This window comes from Rhinolophus sinicus, linkage group LG05, assembly GCF_036562045.2.
Source record: "Rhinolophus sinicus isolate RSC01 linkage group LG05, ASM3656204v1, whole genome shotgun sequence".
NCBI classification, from domain to species: Eukaryota; Metazoa; Chordata; class Mammalia; order Chiroptera; family Rhinolophidae; genus Rhinolophus; species Rhinolophus sinicus.
Genome location: NC_133755.1, coordinates 40,761,130 through 40,774,603, shown reverse-complemented (window position 1 = coordinate 40,774,603; position 13,474 = coordinate 40,761,130). Strand labels below are relative to the sequence as shown.

At 39.5% G+C, this 13,474-nt stretch overlaps 1 long non-coding RNA gene across 8 annotated transcripts in view; it reads right to left on the bottom strand.

The window, feature by feature from the left end:
- LOC109437798 (uncharacterized) overlaps positions 1-12,798 on the bottom strand; it is an 801,312-nt gene extending 788,514 nt beyond the window's left edge. For 5 of the 8 annotated variants that reach the window (XR_012496361.1, XR_012496360.1, XR_012496362.1 and 2 more), the window contains exon 1: positions 12,332-12,798. This is a non-coding gene — a long non-coding RNA (uncharacterized LOC109437798). The remainder of the gene's footprint in view (positions 1-12,331) is intronic. The other 3 variants (XR_012496363.1, XR_012496366.1, XR_012496367.1) reach the window with 2 other exon arrangements.
- Between the last annotated feature and the right edge of the window lie 676 nt (positions 12,799-13,474).

The window sequence follows — 13,474 nt, the reverse complement described above, 5'->3', positions numbered from 1 at the left end:
CTGAATTTACCAAGAACGTCTTTCTTTAAACTATCACTTTTACAGCAATTAATATTATCCACAGTAGTTAAAACTTTGAAGATTATTTTTAAAGTTCTAATTGACTTTTAATTTTCTTTTCATGGCAACATTTTTTAGGAATGTAAATTCACTTTGTATTGGTGAATGTATATGTCAAATCTAAGGTCCCAATTATATAGTCCATTATAAAACCCCTTTTGGACATCCTTATGGTTTTTGTTTGTTTGTTTGTTTTATAATGGTTTTTCTGTTTATCTCGAATTTTCCTGCAAACTAGTACCACGTCAACATACCAAAGAGGTCATACACTGTCTGCATTTTATAAAATTTCTAGCAAACTGGTTTGCAGGGGGTGGTTCAACAGCCTTTAATGATATTTTGAAGATTTAGTTCAATATTGTTTAGTGTTAGTTTTAGTTTAGGTTTTTTTGTGTTTGTTTTTGTTGGTGTTGTTTGCCATAGCCATGTAAGCCCAGCAGCTCTGCAGCACATTTGTCAGTCCAAATCAGCTAAATGTCATTTCTTGTATGTTGTCCATTATGGACAACATTTTTAAAAAAATTTACAACATATTGTAAATAATCCACTTGATTTATCCTGTTAGCAAACCTATGAATCAAAAGAGTACAAAAGGGAATAGGCAGATTAAAAATGAGTTGGATGGCAGAAATTCACCTTAGCCTTATGATTTATAAAAGTTCTTGATTTTAAAACAAGCACAACACTGTGATTTAAAAAACACTAATTATAATTCCCAAAAGTCAGAGACCAATACTCTGAGAAAACCTGGAGCACATGGAATTTTGGTCAGAGCCTATCAACTAGTTAATGTAAACTGGCTGCAGCAAAAATAAAAAACTAAGACTTAAACCAAACTAACCTAAAAACTTTGAAATATTTTCAAAGCTGCTGCAGTCTCCTTATACAACAGGATTTGCTATAAACTTTAGGAAAGCTTAATAGAAAAGTTTTGATAAATCAGTGAATTGGCAAATTGGTCATTTCATGAATAGCTCAGTTGGAGAACTGGATTTTGGTGAATTGACTTTCAGAAAAGTCATTTTTTTGAGAAATAGCAATTCAAAGAATTAGTCCTCCACAAAGTTGTTTTTGGTGAACTGACGTGCTTCTGCTCACCAGAGAGTAAGACATGGAAATCTGTCTGCTGACTTCAAAACTCAAATTCTAGCCTCCATTCAGTCTTTCCAATTAACCATGTAATTAACCATTGGATATAAAGTGAAAAGGCTTTTGAAGTTCCACAAAGCCAAAGAATAGAAATGTGGACTGCTTTTAGACTGCTGAAGAAGTTCCCTTAAATGTATTAATTTAAGTATTAGTTTGGTGCAAAAGTAATTGCAGTTTTTACAATTATTTTCAATCTTTTAAACCGCAATTACTTTTGCCCCAACCTAGTATACTGAATAAAATCTCACAGTTGAGTTGAATGCAAATCTTGTACTGCTATATGTTCCAATAGCACAGTGAGATACAGTGATTTTGACTTGCCTAGTGAGAAAGAGCTTTCCCTGATACCAAGAACCTTAATTTGAACAAGACTCAAACATTTATATTCATATCATGTGGATCTGTCTGGCCACAGTTAATTTGAGCATGTCACTTTATTCCATGTACAGAATATCTAAAGCTTTAAGGCAGACTCAGGGAGCCTTTTATTCCTGAAACACAAACACACAACGCTCTCATTAACTGGAACTTTCACATCTGCACTGAAGTGAAAATAGAACCTAAAGCTCTGTCCTACCTAGTGTATGTCAAATAACACAGATTAGAGAGGGTGTATTTGACAATGGCATTTTATTCCGACTTGAGAGGGAAAGAGTTGGACAAGTCATAAACCTGCCTAACCATGAAATAAAAATAAATGCAGTGATGTTTAAAAGATATACTAGAATAAAAATGTTAAAAATACTTGATAAAGACAAAGTTTTCCCTGTTACTCATTTGACTTTCCCCTCATTTGTCACAACCATTGAAAAGGTATGCCTCTCCAAGTTTAAAGCTAAAACCCCTCCCAGGTCATCTGGAGCCACAGATGGAATTGGGAGTGTTTCCAGGGTAGAAGAGAAAAATAATTACTTGGTAGCATCTTCAGGTTGACATAGTCGAGGCCAGTTCTGCCCACAAAATATAATGTGAGCCACATATATAATGTAAAAATTTCTTGTGCCTACATTAAAAAAAAGTAAAAAGAAACAGGTGAAATTAATTTTAATGTATTTTATTGACCCCCCCAATATATCCAAAATGTTAGCATTTTAAGATGCCATTAATATAAAATATTATTGAGATATTTTTCTTTTTTTGGTAATAAGTCTCCAAAATCTGGTGTGTACTTTACACTTACTGCACAACTGAATTTGGGCTAACCACATCTCAAAGCCCTCAACAGCCACGTGGGGCTAAGTATTGGACAGGGCAAGTCTAAACCTAGTCTCACTTGAGAACGGAAGGTCCTTTGAAGGTACCAGAATTAGGTGATTCTCTCTGGATTGGACTGGCCTGAAGTCTGCTATTGTCCATTCTGAATGTTAGACTGTTATGAGGACACAGACCAAAAGAGGACAATTACAAGATCACAAGACTCTGGGCTGTAATGCATACCCCAGTTAACATGCTACAATATTTCCAAATTGTAAAATATTGGGGCTGTCCCTGGTTTTCTAAACATTTCCCTTTACTTCTGAAGCCAGGTAGAGAAGAAATAAAGGAACCCTCTTCTCTTCCCTGCATCCCACCTCCAGTCATCCTAGTGCTCTGCTCCATTCCTTGAATTGGATTATCAAAAGCATCCATTTCTGAGCATGGTTTCCCTTCGATTTGCCTGGGCTGCTCTCTCTCCCTTAGAGCGCCCTTTGAACAGTGCTGTTTGCATCCCCACGCCTCCATCACCTGGTTGACTTCTGATGACTGTCTAGAGTCAACTTTGCTTTCACTTGCCTTGAAAACCCCAAGGCCACCCCAAAGACCATCCCAGACTACCCCAAAGACCCAGACCCAATGCTCTTTATCCACATTCCCACAGCAAACACCATGAGCTCTAGTATTTCCATTGTGGCTCTCACCCTACAGTGTTTTCACACCTGTTAATTGTCCTCGTTTTTCCCCCAACTAGACAGTGAGCTCCTAGAAAATATCTCAGATACCTTTGTAGTTGCAGTACTTAACATAAAACAGGTACTCAATAAAGGCTCATAAAGATGAAATGTTGAACAATATATATAAAGTATAATTGAGTTCATGTACTCAAAGAATAAATTGTTAAAAGGTATGTAACTAACATGTTTTACAGCAAAAAGGAATCTAAAATTCAACAAATATTATCTTTCAAGTTCCAGGTATTGTATTAGATGTTGAAGCTACTGAGGTAAATGAAACTTCAGATTCTCAGAGATGGCAGTTAAGCAACCTTTAGCGTGAGGGGCTTCCCAAAAGAATGTGAGTACCCATCACCTGGGGAAGTTGTTAAAAAGCAGACTCTGATTCAGGAGGTCGGGAATGGCCTGAGATTCTGCATTTCTAACAAGTTCCCAATGAAGCTGCTGGTCCAAGGACCACACTTAAGGTAGGAAAGCACTATAGCTTAGGAGCCGGGAGACCTCAAATCTCACTCTGATTCCTGTTGTGTGGATATGAGTCTTTCCTCTCAACACTGCCAGATTCGCTTGCTCAACTCTTCAATTGCCTGAGATAGGAGAGTAGATGATCTCTATATTATCTATAAGCTCTATAGCCATATTGTCCGCCTGTAGAAGATGACAGGGACTAGAGCAGTGATTCTCAGTCACCTGAGAATTTCAGAATGCTGATGCCCAGAACACAGCCGAAACCTATTACCTCAGAATCTCTGTAGGCAGGGCCCAGGCATCAGTATTCAAAACGGATAGGGTTAAAAACTACTAAAGAGTGTTACTGGAATTCTTATGCTTTCTTTTCTTCATGTTCTTGGTCACAGAGTTTATTTTTCTGATCTGCATTATTAATAATCTGTGTTGATTACTCACTGAATTGATTGGTGTTAATGAGGTCACAGATCAGCAAATGATGCTCCCCTGCCAGATAACTTTATTCTATTCTGTTGGCAGTACTGTGATGCCAGAGTTGATCCAAAGAACTAGATTACAGTTATTGTGAAATACTATTTCCAGCACTAAAAAGGCAACACAAAACACAGGCCTTGATGGGTCTCACTGTGCACAGAAGAAAAGCTATGCTGATACCATAAAGATGATCAGCCAAGCTTCCGAGCTTTTTGCAGTCATCTCCTTGACTCACAAGGTCAAAATGAAAACAGGGATTTTTTTCCCCCAATGGAAATAGAAGAACTGGCATCCAAGAACCCACTGGATATTTTTGCCTCACAAGTGCAGTGATATCCTAGGTTCTTTTTAAATTCGTTTTTAAATTTGAAAATTTTAAATGAAAGAACCCAAACACTTTTTAACTGTACTTCATCAGCTTTCAAAAAGGAAAAGATCCTTTGTAATTCTTATCACATATCTTCGGGTTAGGTTAAGAATAGAGGGAGACATCCAAACTTCTAGTCTATACTTTTAAGATATCTTAGTTTCAAAGGTGTTGATGTCTTTAACTTTTTTTAAACATGTGCTTGCTTGAAGTAAGAAAGAAAAAAAGAATCAGATTCTTTTAACATCAACTCAAGTAATAAATTGCTTTGTAGCATAGCAGTAGTACATAGCACTAAAATACTGATGTTTTCCCTTTTATTAGTTTTCATTTTGGTCAAAGTATGCTACTCTATACTTTTCCCCAAAAAGAATGTTATTTGTGTAACAAATAGCTAATGAGTACATATGCTAACCAAAACATTCCAGGATTTGAGAGGCAAAAATATATGATGTCCTGTTATCTTCTGAGACCTGAGAAACTATCTGAGATTAAATTTACATCCTATGAAAAGATAACTAAAATTATGAACAAAAAATAGTAAAAGCTAAAATAGTAGCTTTAAAGAGTTCAGAAAAGAGAGATTGCTCACTTCCAGCTGGGATGGGTTAATGGAAGGCTAAATAGAGAAGGGAAAGGTTTCACTGGAACCTTGAAGGATGAGCAGGAATTAGATCATTAGCCCAGAAAAAGAACCTCTATGACCAAGAGCAAGAAGAAAGGAAAGTGTTAGATGGGCTCAAAAACAGTAATGAGACAAGTAAAGAGATTAATGAGACAAGAGTATTTGACCTGTATCAGCTGAAAAGTTCCATATCATCCAGGCTTGGACCCAAAGGGTTAAGGATTATGAACAGAGAAAATCATAGGTAAATTGGATTAGTTCTCCTGCTGTCCAGGAACAGGGTAAAGTGGATAAATATAAGTTGGTATAAGAACTACCAAATATAAGGTAGTATGGGGCCAGAATGGATGTACCTGAAAGCCAGATTGAGGATTTTTATTTTTAAATTTTCCCATAGGTACCAGGAAATTAAGAAAGACTTGTGTTTGCTTGCTTGTCCATTTGTTTCAAGTAACACAGTAAAATTCAGGAAGAAAAACTTTGAAGGCAAACAGTACAAATTGGAGTGGAACAGAACTTGAGGTGGAAAAAACAGATTTGTAGAGTGATGCAAAGAAGCTTACCTGAATTGTAGCAACAGAAAGAGAAAAGTGTCCAAGAAACTATGGAGGAAAAATAAAAGGTAGAACTTGGTGATGAATTAAATCAGAGGTGCCCATTGGTGCCCCACATATAAACTCCTGGCACCTACTTCTTCACACTGAGGCCTGCTTGCTGTGAATACCTGTGATCTCTGTGTGAGGTCTTCAGCTGGGTTAAGGGAGCATGCTAGGTCAAGCCAGAAGTGCCAGAGAAACAATACCCTTGAAAGCAGCCTGGACCAATAAGAACAGAGACTTAAAGCCTAAATACTACATATCCCTCACACTTCCTTTAGGACAATTCAGTTCTACACTATCCCTCAGTGAGACTAAACTTCAATATTCCAGTTGCCACTTGTTCGATAATACACCATTTCTTGTCTTTCTTTTATTCCTTATCTCCTTTCCCCACTCCCTTATCAGCATTTCTTGGTATCACTCCCAAATATACCTGGGGCACTGGGATCCTTGCCTTGGTATCTGCTTCTAGAGGAACTTAATTCACAGTTAGGAAGAAAGTAGAATTAAAAGTTAGGCAGAATAATGCCCCCCCCCCCCAAAAGATGTCCACATCCTAATCCCAGGAATATGTGAATGTGATACCTTCTATGGCAAAAGGGATTTTGCGAATGCCTTTAAGGTTAATGGAGAGACTATACAGATGTGCCCAGTCAAATCACATGGATTCTAAAAGCAAAGATTGTTCCAGTTGTGGTTAGGGGAGCCACAAAAGAATGGTCAGCAAAATGCAACACCCAAGATGAGGGAAGGAGGCCATAAGACAAGGACTATGGGTGGCCTCTACAAGTTGGAAAAGGCAAGAAAATGGATATTTCTCCCAAAGCCCTTAGAAAAAAATGCAACCCTGAAGACGCACTTTGATTTTAGTCCAGTGAGATTTACGTCAGAAATATGACCTACAGAACTATAAATTTGTTGTCTTAAGCTACAGTTTGTAGTGATTTATAAATGGCAATAGAAAACTTATACATTATTCTTAAATTACAAACTACTGAAAATTTGAGGTAGTCATAAAAAGTGAAATAAAGTGGAAGACATTGATGTTTCAGGAGATGTTGATATGAATGTTCAATACATTGATTCTGTGTGTGTTTTTGATAGTGTGATTTTCTGAGAGATTCACAAAGCCCCTAGTATATATGTAGCATAATTCTTCAACTAATTATAAGTGGGAAAGATGTTTGGTATTTGTTGTGTTTTGTTTTAGCCAGTAAATGACATTTAGACAGTAAATAACATTTACTGTCATTTAATCAGTTCTGTTAAATCATACATGATGCCCTCAAGAAGATATAATTTTCAAAATGTGTTGGTATAGAGGAAACTATGACAATTGATAATAAAATGCCATTGTCAAACTCACTGTCATTTTCCAGTGCTCAGCTTCACCTGGGCTATATTTAGAAGCTTTCATTTGGAAAGGGAAGTCTCTATGACAAATGTGTTGTATAAGTATATTCTTTGGATTTAAAAATTTCATTGAGTTGTGGCAACACACACAAGGGCTTGATATAAGAATTTTGACACATTAATTCAGAGCTAGTTAAAGTAACTTACAGTGCATTGTTGGAAATACATAATCCTGGACACAGTTTTATTGGAGTGTGTGGGCTTTTGCTTTCAAACCCTATACCTTTATTATAAGAATATTATATTCTGAATGTCTTGCTATATTTTAATCCTGTAGTTTCACTGGGTTTCCCCATTTTTATTAGCCCCTGACTTTTCCTACTCTGTGCATCCAATCTTTGCATCCACACCCAATCCACATCCCTCCCCAAAAAACACATACAATAGGGACACAATAGAACATTAAAAACTCCAACTCACTGGTGAGTAGGATTTGGCAAGAGGGTTAGGTCTGCTGCTCCTATACAAAGAATTCTGGGGTATCCACACCTCCATCTGACCTACCTGTCTTTCTGGTTCGTCTTCTGCCTGCCTGCCTGGTTCTGGCTGGTATGCTGATAGTGATGGAGCCCAATTGTGACCAAGGCTGGGGCCTTGGCCACTCAGCAAAGTTAGGCCATTCTCTTACCCTGACAAGATTCTATTGCCACTAGCTCTTCTACTAATTGGCACAGAACTCTGTGATATATGCATCTGGAAGCCGAGTGATTGTGAGAGCTGATGCTTCTTTGAAACCCTGCCTTCCCTTGAAGCACGTTCCACAGACTTGGGTTAGTCTTGCTCTGTGTCCTTGGTTCTTTATAATGTTGCTTCCTCTGAGGTTAGCAGTTGTGAAGTTGGGGCTGGGGGGTGGGGGTGATTGTTTTTGCTACTCCACTTTGTTTTCCACTAATTCATAGCAGCCCCACACTCCTGCTCATATAGCATGCCTCAAAGCCACTTTAATTAAATCAAATTTTTATTTAAAATAAACCCTTATTTATCTGCAGACTGTCAAAGCCAAATGTTTTGCTTTTACTTCTCCCTTTCTCACAATATACCATTCATAATAAAATAAGCTCTTGTCAAACAAATTTTAAATAAGTGACTTTATATGCATACATTACAAGTATAAAGCCTATAATCTTTTTTATGTGTTATAGATTCAGTTCAATCACATAAGTAGCAGGACAGGACAATAAACGTTGCTGCTCTCTCTGGTGGGCTGTGTAGTCCGATGTTTCAGAGAGGGCTCTGCTTACAGCACACCCTCTAATTCTGCAGATATGACACCAGATGCACAGCCCCCTCCAAAAAAAGAGAAACAACTTCCCCTAAATCCCAAGGTAATTTGTAGAAAGGCTATATGGTAACAAAAGCATTTTGTCTGGGCTTAAGAAAATGAAATAAGGGAGAAAGCAAGTGTAAAAGACATTGAATTTCAATTAAGAATGGGCTCAAACACTTTAAAGCAAAAAATAATCTGTGTACCCTAGAGCTTGGGGACCCTCTACCTCAGCTGATTACAATCCTGTAGCCATGTGTCCCCAAACCACTAAAGATGATTCAAGAAGATTACGCTTTGGTACAGGCTTTTAAAGCTGGCAAATGTGGCTGGTTTTGAAGACAGCTACTTTCCATAGCTTTTATTTGCTATGGAGTTTTTAATGTTCTTAATGCTGTTTTAATTCTGTTTCTACTAAGATCCTTTTTTCTCTGAGACTTGGGCTTGTGAATTGAGGATTTGTCAACCTACTACCTTCAAAGAACATCATCCTGAGACATTCTTCATGAAAACTATCTACTATGGATTTTTCACCATCTTCTTTTTCTTCGCCCTCCCACAATCTTGCTATTGATCTTAACCTCTCAATCAACACTACCCACCCCATCAATAATCTCTACTTTGCCAAATTAAGTGGCTTCTCATGATTCTGGGGACCAATCCTTTGTTTTTGAAACTATCAGGCTTCCTTGATACCCTTGTTAGCCTTGATTTGGGAGACATAAAAATATCCCAATTCTCCTATATTTTTTGGTAGAATAATTCTTGGGTTTATTTTGTTTTTGCTTTCATTTTATGTTTACCAGTTAACCAATTTTAAATCTCTACCTGAAATTACTGCTCCTTTTGCAACCTAGTTGACAGAAGAACAGACTGAATTTTGAATAAAGTTTCATGTGAAGCAAACAAATCTCTACAACTCCTAATCTATCAAATGATTGGGAGCCTAAATTTTGCAAGTTCCTTAAGCAGTTTTCCCAGCATTATTGACATTCTGATTAACAATAGTGAGATGAAAGAGTGACCACTGATGATATCCATTCCACCAAGATTCCAACTACCTTAGAATATTCCAGAAATCTCAAGAAGGTCAAGAAAGGAAACACATAAGGATTTAATAATACTTTCTAGAGACTGATTTCTCACATATGTTGATCACAAATGTGTGGCTTTTTGGGGCCTAAGATTCACACTTCCTGGTAGACAAAGTGTAAGCTTAAGCATTGACTACAAAGAGCTATTCCTAGCCGGCAAGTTACACAATCACTGGAAGTCTAAATGTCATACATTAAATTTGACGGTCATTTATTAGATTGGTGCAAAAGTAATTGTGGTTTTTGCAATTATTTTTAACCTTTTAAACCGCAATTACTTTTGCACCAACCTAATAAATGCACACAGAACATAAGAGGGTCAGAGTGCTGGCTACTACAGAGAAGGATGTCAATTTTAAACGCTTAATATTTTTATTATATGTATTTTTCCATTTGGAGATAGTATTTCTAATTGGATAATTCTGTGCATGTTACAAATTCTTCAACCATATATATTGCATGCCAAAGTCATATACTTATAATACTGAATCCTCTTTACCAAAGGGTTTAGTTAACTAACCTCTTTAGTTTAAAAAAAAAGATTTTAGGGCCATGATGAATATTGATTAACCTTGGGAACTAAAGAGTAAACATAAAAACAGTTTCTTACTCTGAGTTCAGGTTTAACAATGTGCTAATAGCCCATAATGAAGATAGCAGCCATCAGTTAATCAATCCATTAAGTTGGGATCAGAAGTGTCAACTCAAGTGCAGTCTATTAATTTACTGACCCTTAATGGGTCAGCAAGATCTATAACCCAAAGACTGATCTTTCTGCTTCTGTTAAAGTCACTTTGGAGGCCAATTCACTTCCTTCATGATTATGATCTCTGACCTGATATGGGCAGGGAGTCAACATAAAATCTATTTATGAGAAAGTGCTTGGAGTTACTGAGTAATGGACTCGCAGTCTAACTGGTGAGTTAAGTGTCTGGGTAGAAGCTCTTTATGGAAGCACCAACTTTGTTTTCTCTAATGTCCATACAATGGTGAAAATAGACATATACAAGCTTCAGTCGGAGCTTCTGACTCCAGTAAGTTCAGGGTTCTTGATTGAGTTAGCTAGGGCTTGCCACCCACAGCCATTCTTACCCAGCTGTGAATAAATCTTAGTTATTGAAATGTCAGTGGGCCAAAAAAAAAAATAAAAAAAAAATAGAGTAGTGAGATGGTAAGGTATAGAGCCTTTGCCTGGCAAATTATAATTGTAAAGTAAGTTTTGCTTTATTAAAGATATAGTGGGTTGCATAGAAAGTTGCTTTGGTGATTAACAAGCAAAAAATAGATACAATTTGGTTGAATCTAATAAATGAGATTCAATCACCCAACATTTGCTACTTTCAAGGGGAAGAAGAGAAAAAGTAGGGCCATTCCTTATTCCAGATGGGCCTTTGAGAGGACATAATAAAAATTATGAATCAAAAATTTATTCAATTGAACCATATTTGTATAAAAAATACATAATAATTGCTATGTTAATACAAGTCGGGTTTTTTTGTTTGTTTGTTTTTAAACAGCAGCATTTTCTTTCTCAGGTGAAAAAGCAATTCACTGAACTACAAATTACAATGTCCATTAGCAACCTGTCAGCCGTGTTATGTCAGAAACACAAAAGGATGTGTGCAAGAGAAGCAACTGGGCTTGGTTCTGTTGCCCTGGTCCTCAGCCAAGGCTGCTTAAATGCCACCAACTCCAGTCCTGCACTGACACACTGCCCTTGATTGTGATTTCCTCCAAATAGGACATAGATAAGATACACTAACTGAGGTTCTAGAAAGGGAAAGCAAGAAATAGAGAAAAAGCAAACTACTAAATGCACTAAACATTTTTCTTAAAAAAGTTTTCTTAGAAGGAAAACTGAGATTAACTTGAAGGACCTAAGGATTCCTTTTTCTCTCTACAGAAGAAATATGTCACTTTCATGCTGATGATGCTTGAAGGATTCCCACAAAGGAAACCATTTTCCTGGGAAAAGAGAGAGCCCCCTCTGTTGTTGGTGAATTGCCCTCTGTTTTTCCCCCTATTTGTTGCCTTTGTTTTCCTCCCCTGTCATTAGCCCACCTCCTAGTACCATTGTGCCAGCCAACCTTAGCACAAAGACACTGGTCTAAAAGCCTCTGTAGGAACTAGAGTCCCATCCTATTGAAAAAAGTGAGCTCAGGGGCCAAAAAGATGAAGAAAGAGTCAGCCTTTGGAAAAGCTCTCACAGACGTGGTGGCTTTGTCAAGGCCAGCCTCTGGAGGTGACCTCTTGGGCAGGTTCAACCTTAAGGCCAATCTTGGAGAAGAAACGACGGCAGGAGGAAAGAAGAAAAAGGTCATAGGGATGGAGGACAGGAGAGAGAGCCACATGAAGGAGACAGCGAAGGAGGCCACTTGACCTTGAAAATGGAAGGGGTGACACTTTCCGGGGCCAAGTCTTTCAGTAGCTATCCGCGCCCTTCACACTGGCACCCACGGGGTCATTGCCCGGCTCCACCTCCTGGGCTGCGGGCGGGCTTGCCTTGCTCCACGAGGCAGTGGCGCAAGGCGAGCAAGCCCCGGGTCCGCCGGCTGGGCTGGCCCAGCGGGAAAGGGCCTGACACCAAGAGGCGACAAACCTGTGGAGGGGGTCGAGCTCTCTAGGCTGCTCCGCTGCCCCCACCCCAACTCTCCCCACTCCATCCCCATGGCTTCAGCAGCAGCAGTAGCAAAGGAACACAGCCACAGCGTCACCGAAATCCAAACGGAGCCCAGCTGCGCCGGGGGCAGGAGGAGGGGGCTGGGGCGATTGACTAGGGGGAGTGGCGGGGGCGGGAGGGGGGCGCCGGGGGCCGGCGGGGCGGGGTGGCGGCGGGGGCGGTGCGCGCGCGGTGGCCGCGCCCCGGGCCCGCGCCGGCGTCACTTACCCGGCCAGGGCGTGGGGGCAGCTCGGCAGACTCCTCGGGGGCGGCGGCGGCTCGGGGCCCGCGGTCGGCGCAGCCAGGGCGCTGCCAAGTGTAAACAATCCGCCATGATTTCTTTGTTTAGCTAATTGAACCTGCCGCCGTCTCGAGTCCCAGGCGCTCCCTCTCTCCCATCTCTCCCCTTCCCCCTTCGCGCTCTCTTTTATTTATTTATTTGTCTTCCCCCCTCACTCCTCAGTCTTTCCCTCTTTCTTTGGGCTTAGTCGCTGCTTTTAATGGAAGTCGAGGCAGTTGGGTGGTTGGTGCTGGGAGTGCGGTGGTGGTTTTTATAAATACAGGTGAAATAATACCCAAATCTTAGGCTGAGGTGCAATTTCTGAAAGAGGAGGAGGGTGCTGCTCTCCCTCCCTCTCTCCTTTCCCACAACCCCCCATTTATTAGACTATGCTCCGTGGAAAGTGCCAGATAAATGTGGTACAATTCCCAGTCACCTTTCCTTCCCGCCGAACTCTAGTACCCAAGTTCGCGGGCGAATCTGGGACTCAGCAAAAGAGACAGATTATTCGTTTACTTTGAAAACCTCAAATGTAAGTGATGTCTGACTGCCTACGGGTGTGCAAAATAGTCTCCACCACTCCTGGGAGGAATAATTATAATACAGCGAGCTCATCAGGAGAGATGACCTATTGTCGTCAATTCGACTCCTTTAAGAAAACCCGGGGTTTTACACACACACACACACACACACACACACACACACACACACACTCTCCAAACTAGCACCAACACAGTGGAAAGCTCCCAGAAGAGCTGGACATTTCAGCCTTACATTTGTATAAATTATTGGTACTACGGTTGCACAGATATTTGGGGAGTGGGTAGACTCTGAGCATATGTACTGAGTTTAAAACTTCGAGGACATATTTAGGTTCTGGTGGACAGGAAGGCTCAACACCTCTTTTATGTTTCTGTAACCAGTTTTCACTAGAGTTAATGCAAGCATCATTTAGGTCCTGTTCTACACAGATTTTATGATGAGATTCAGGATAATCCGTGGCAGAAAAATTCTAGGGTTATGGCCTCATTTATTTAAAAAAAATTACTCCCTGGGTCTCACTTCTATTTATAACCACCATGTTGATGACA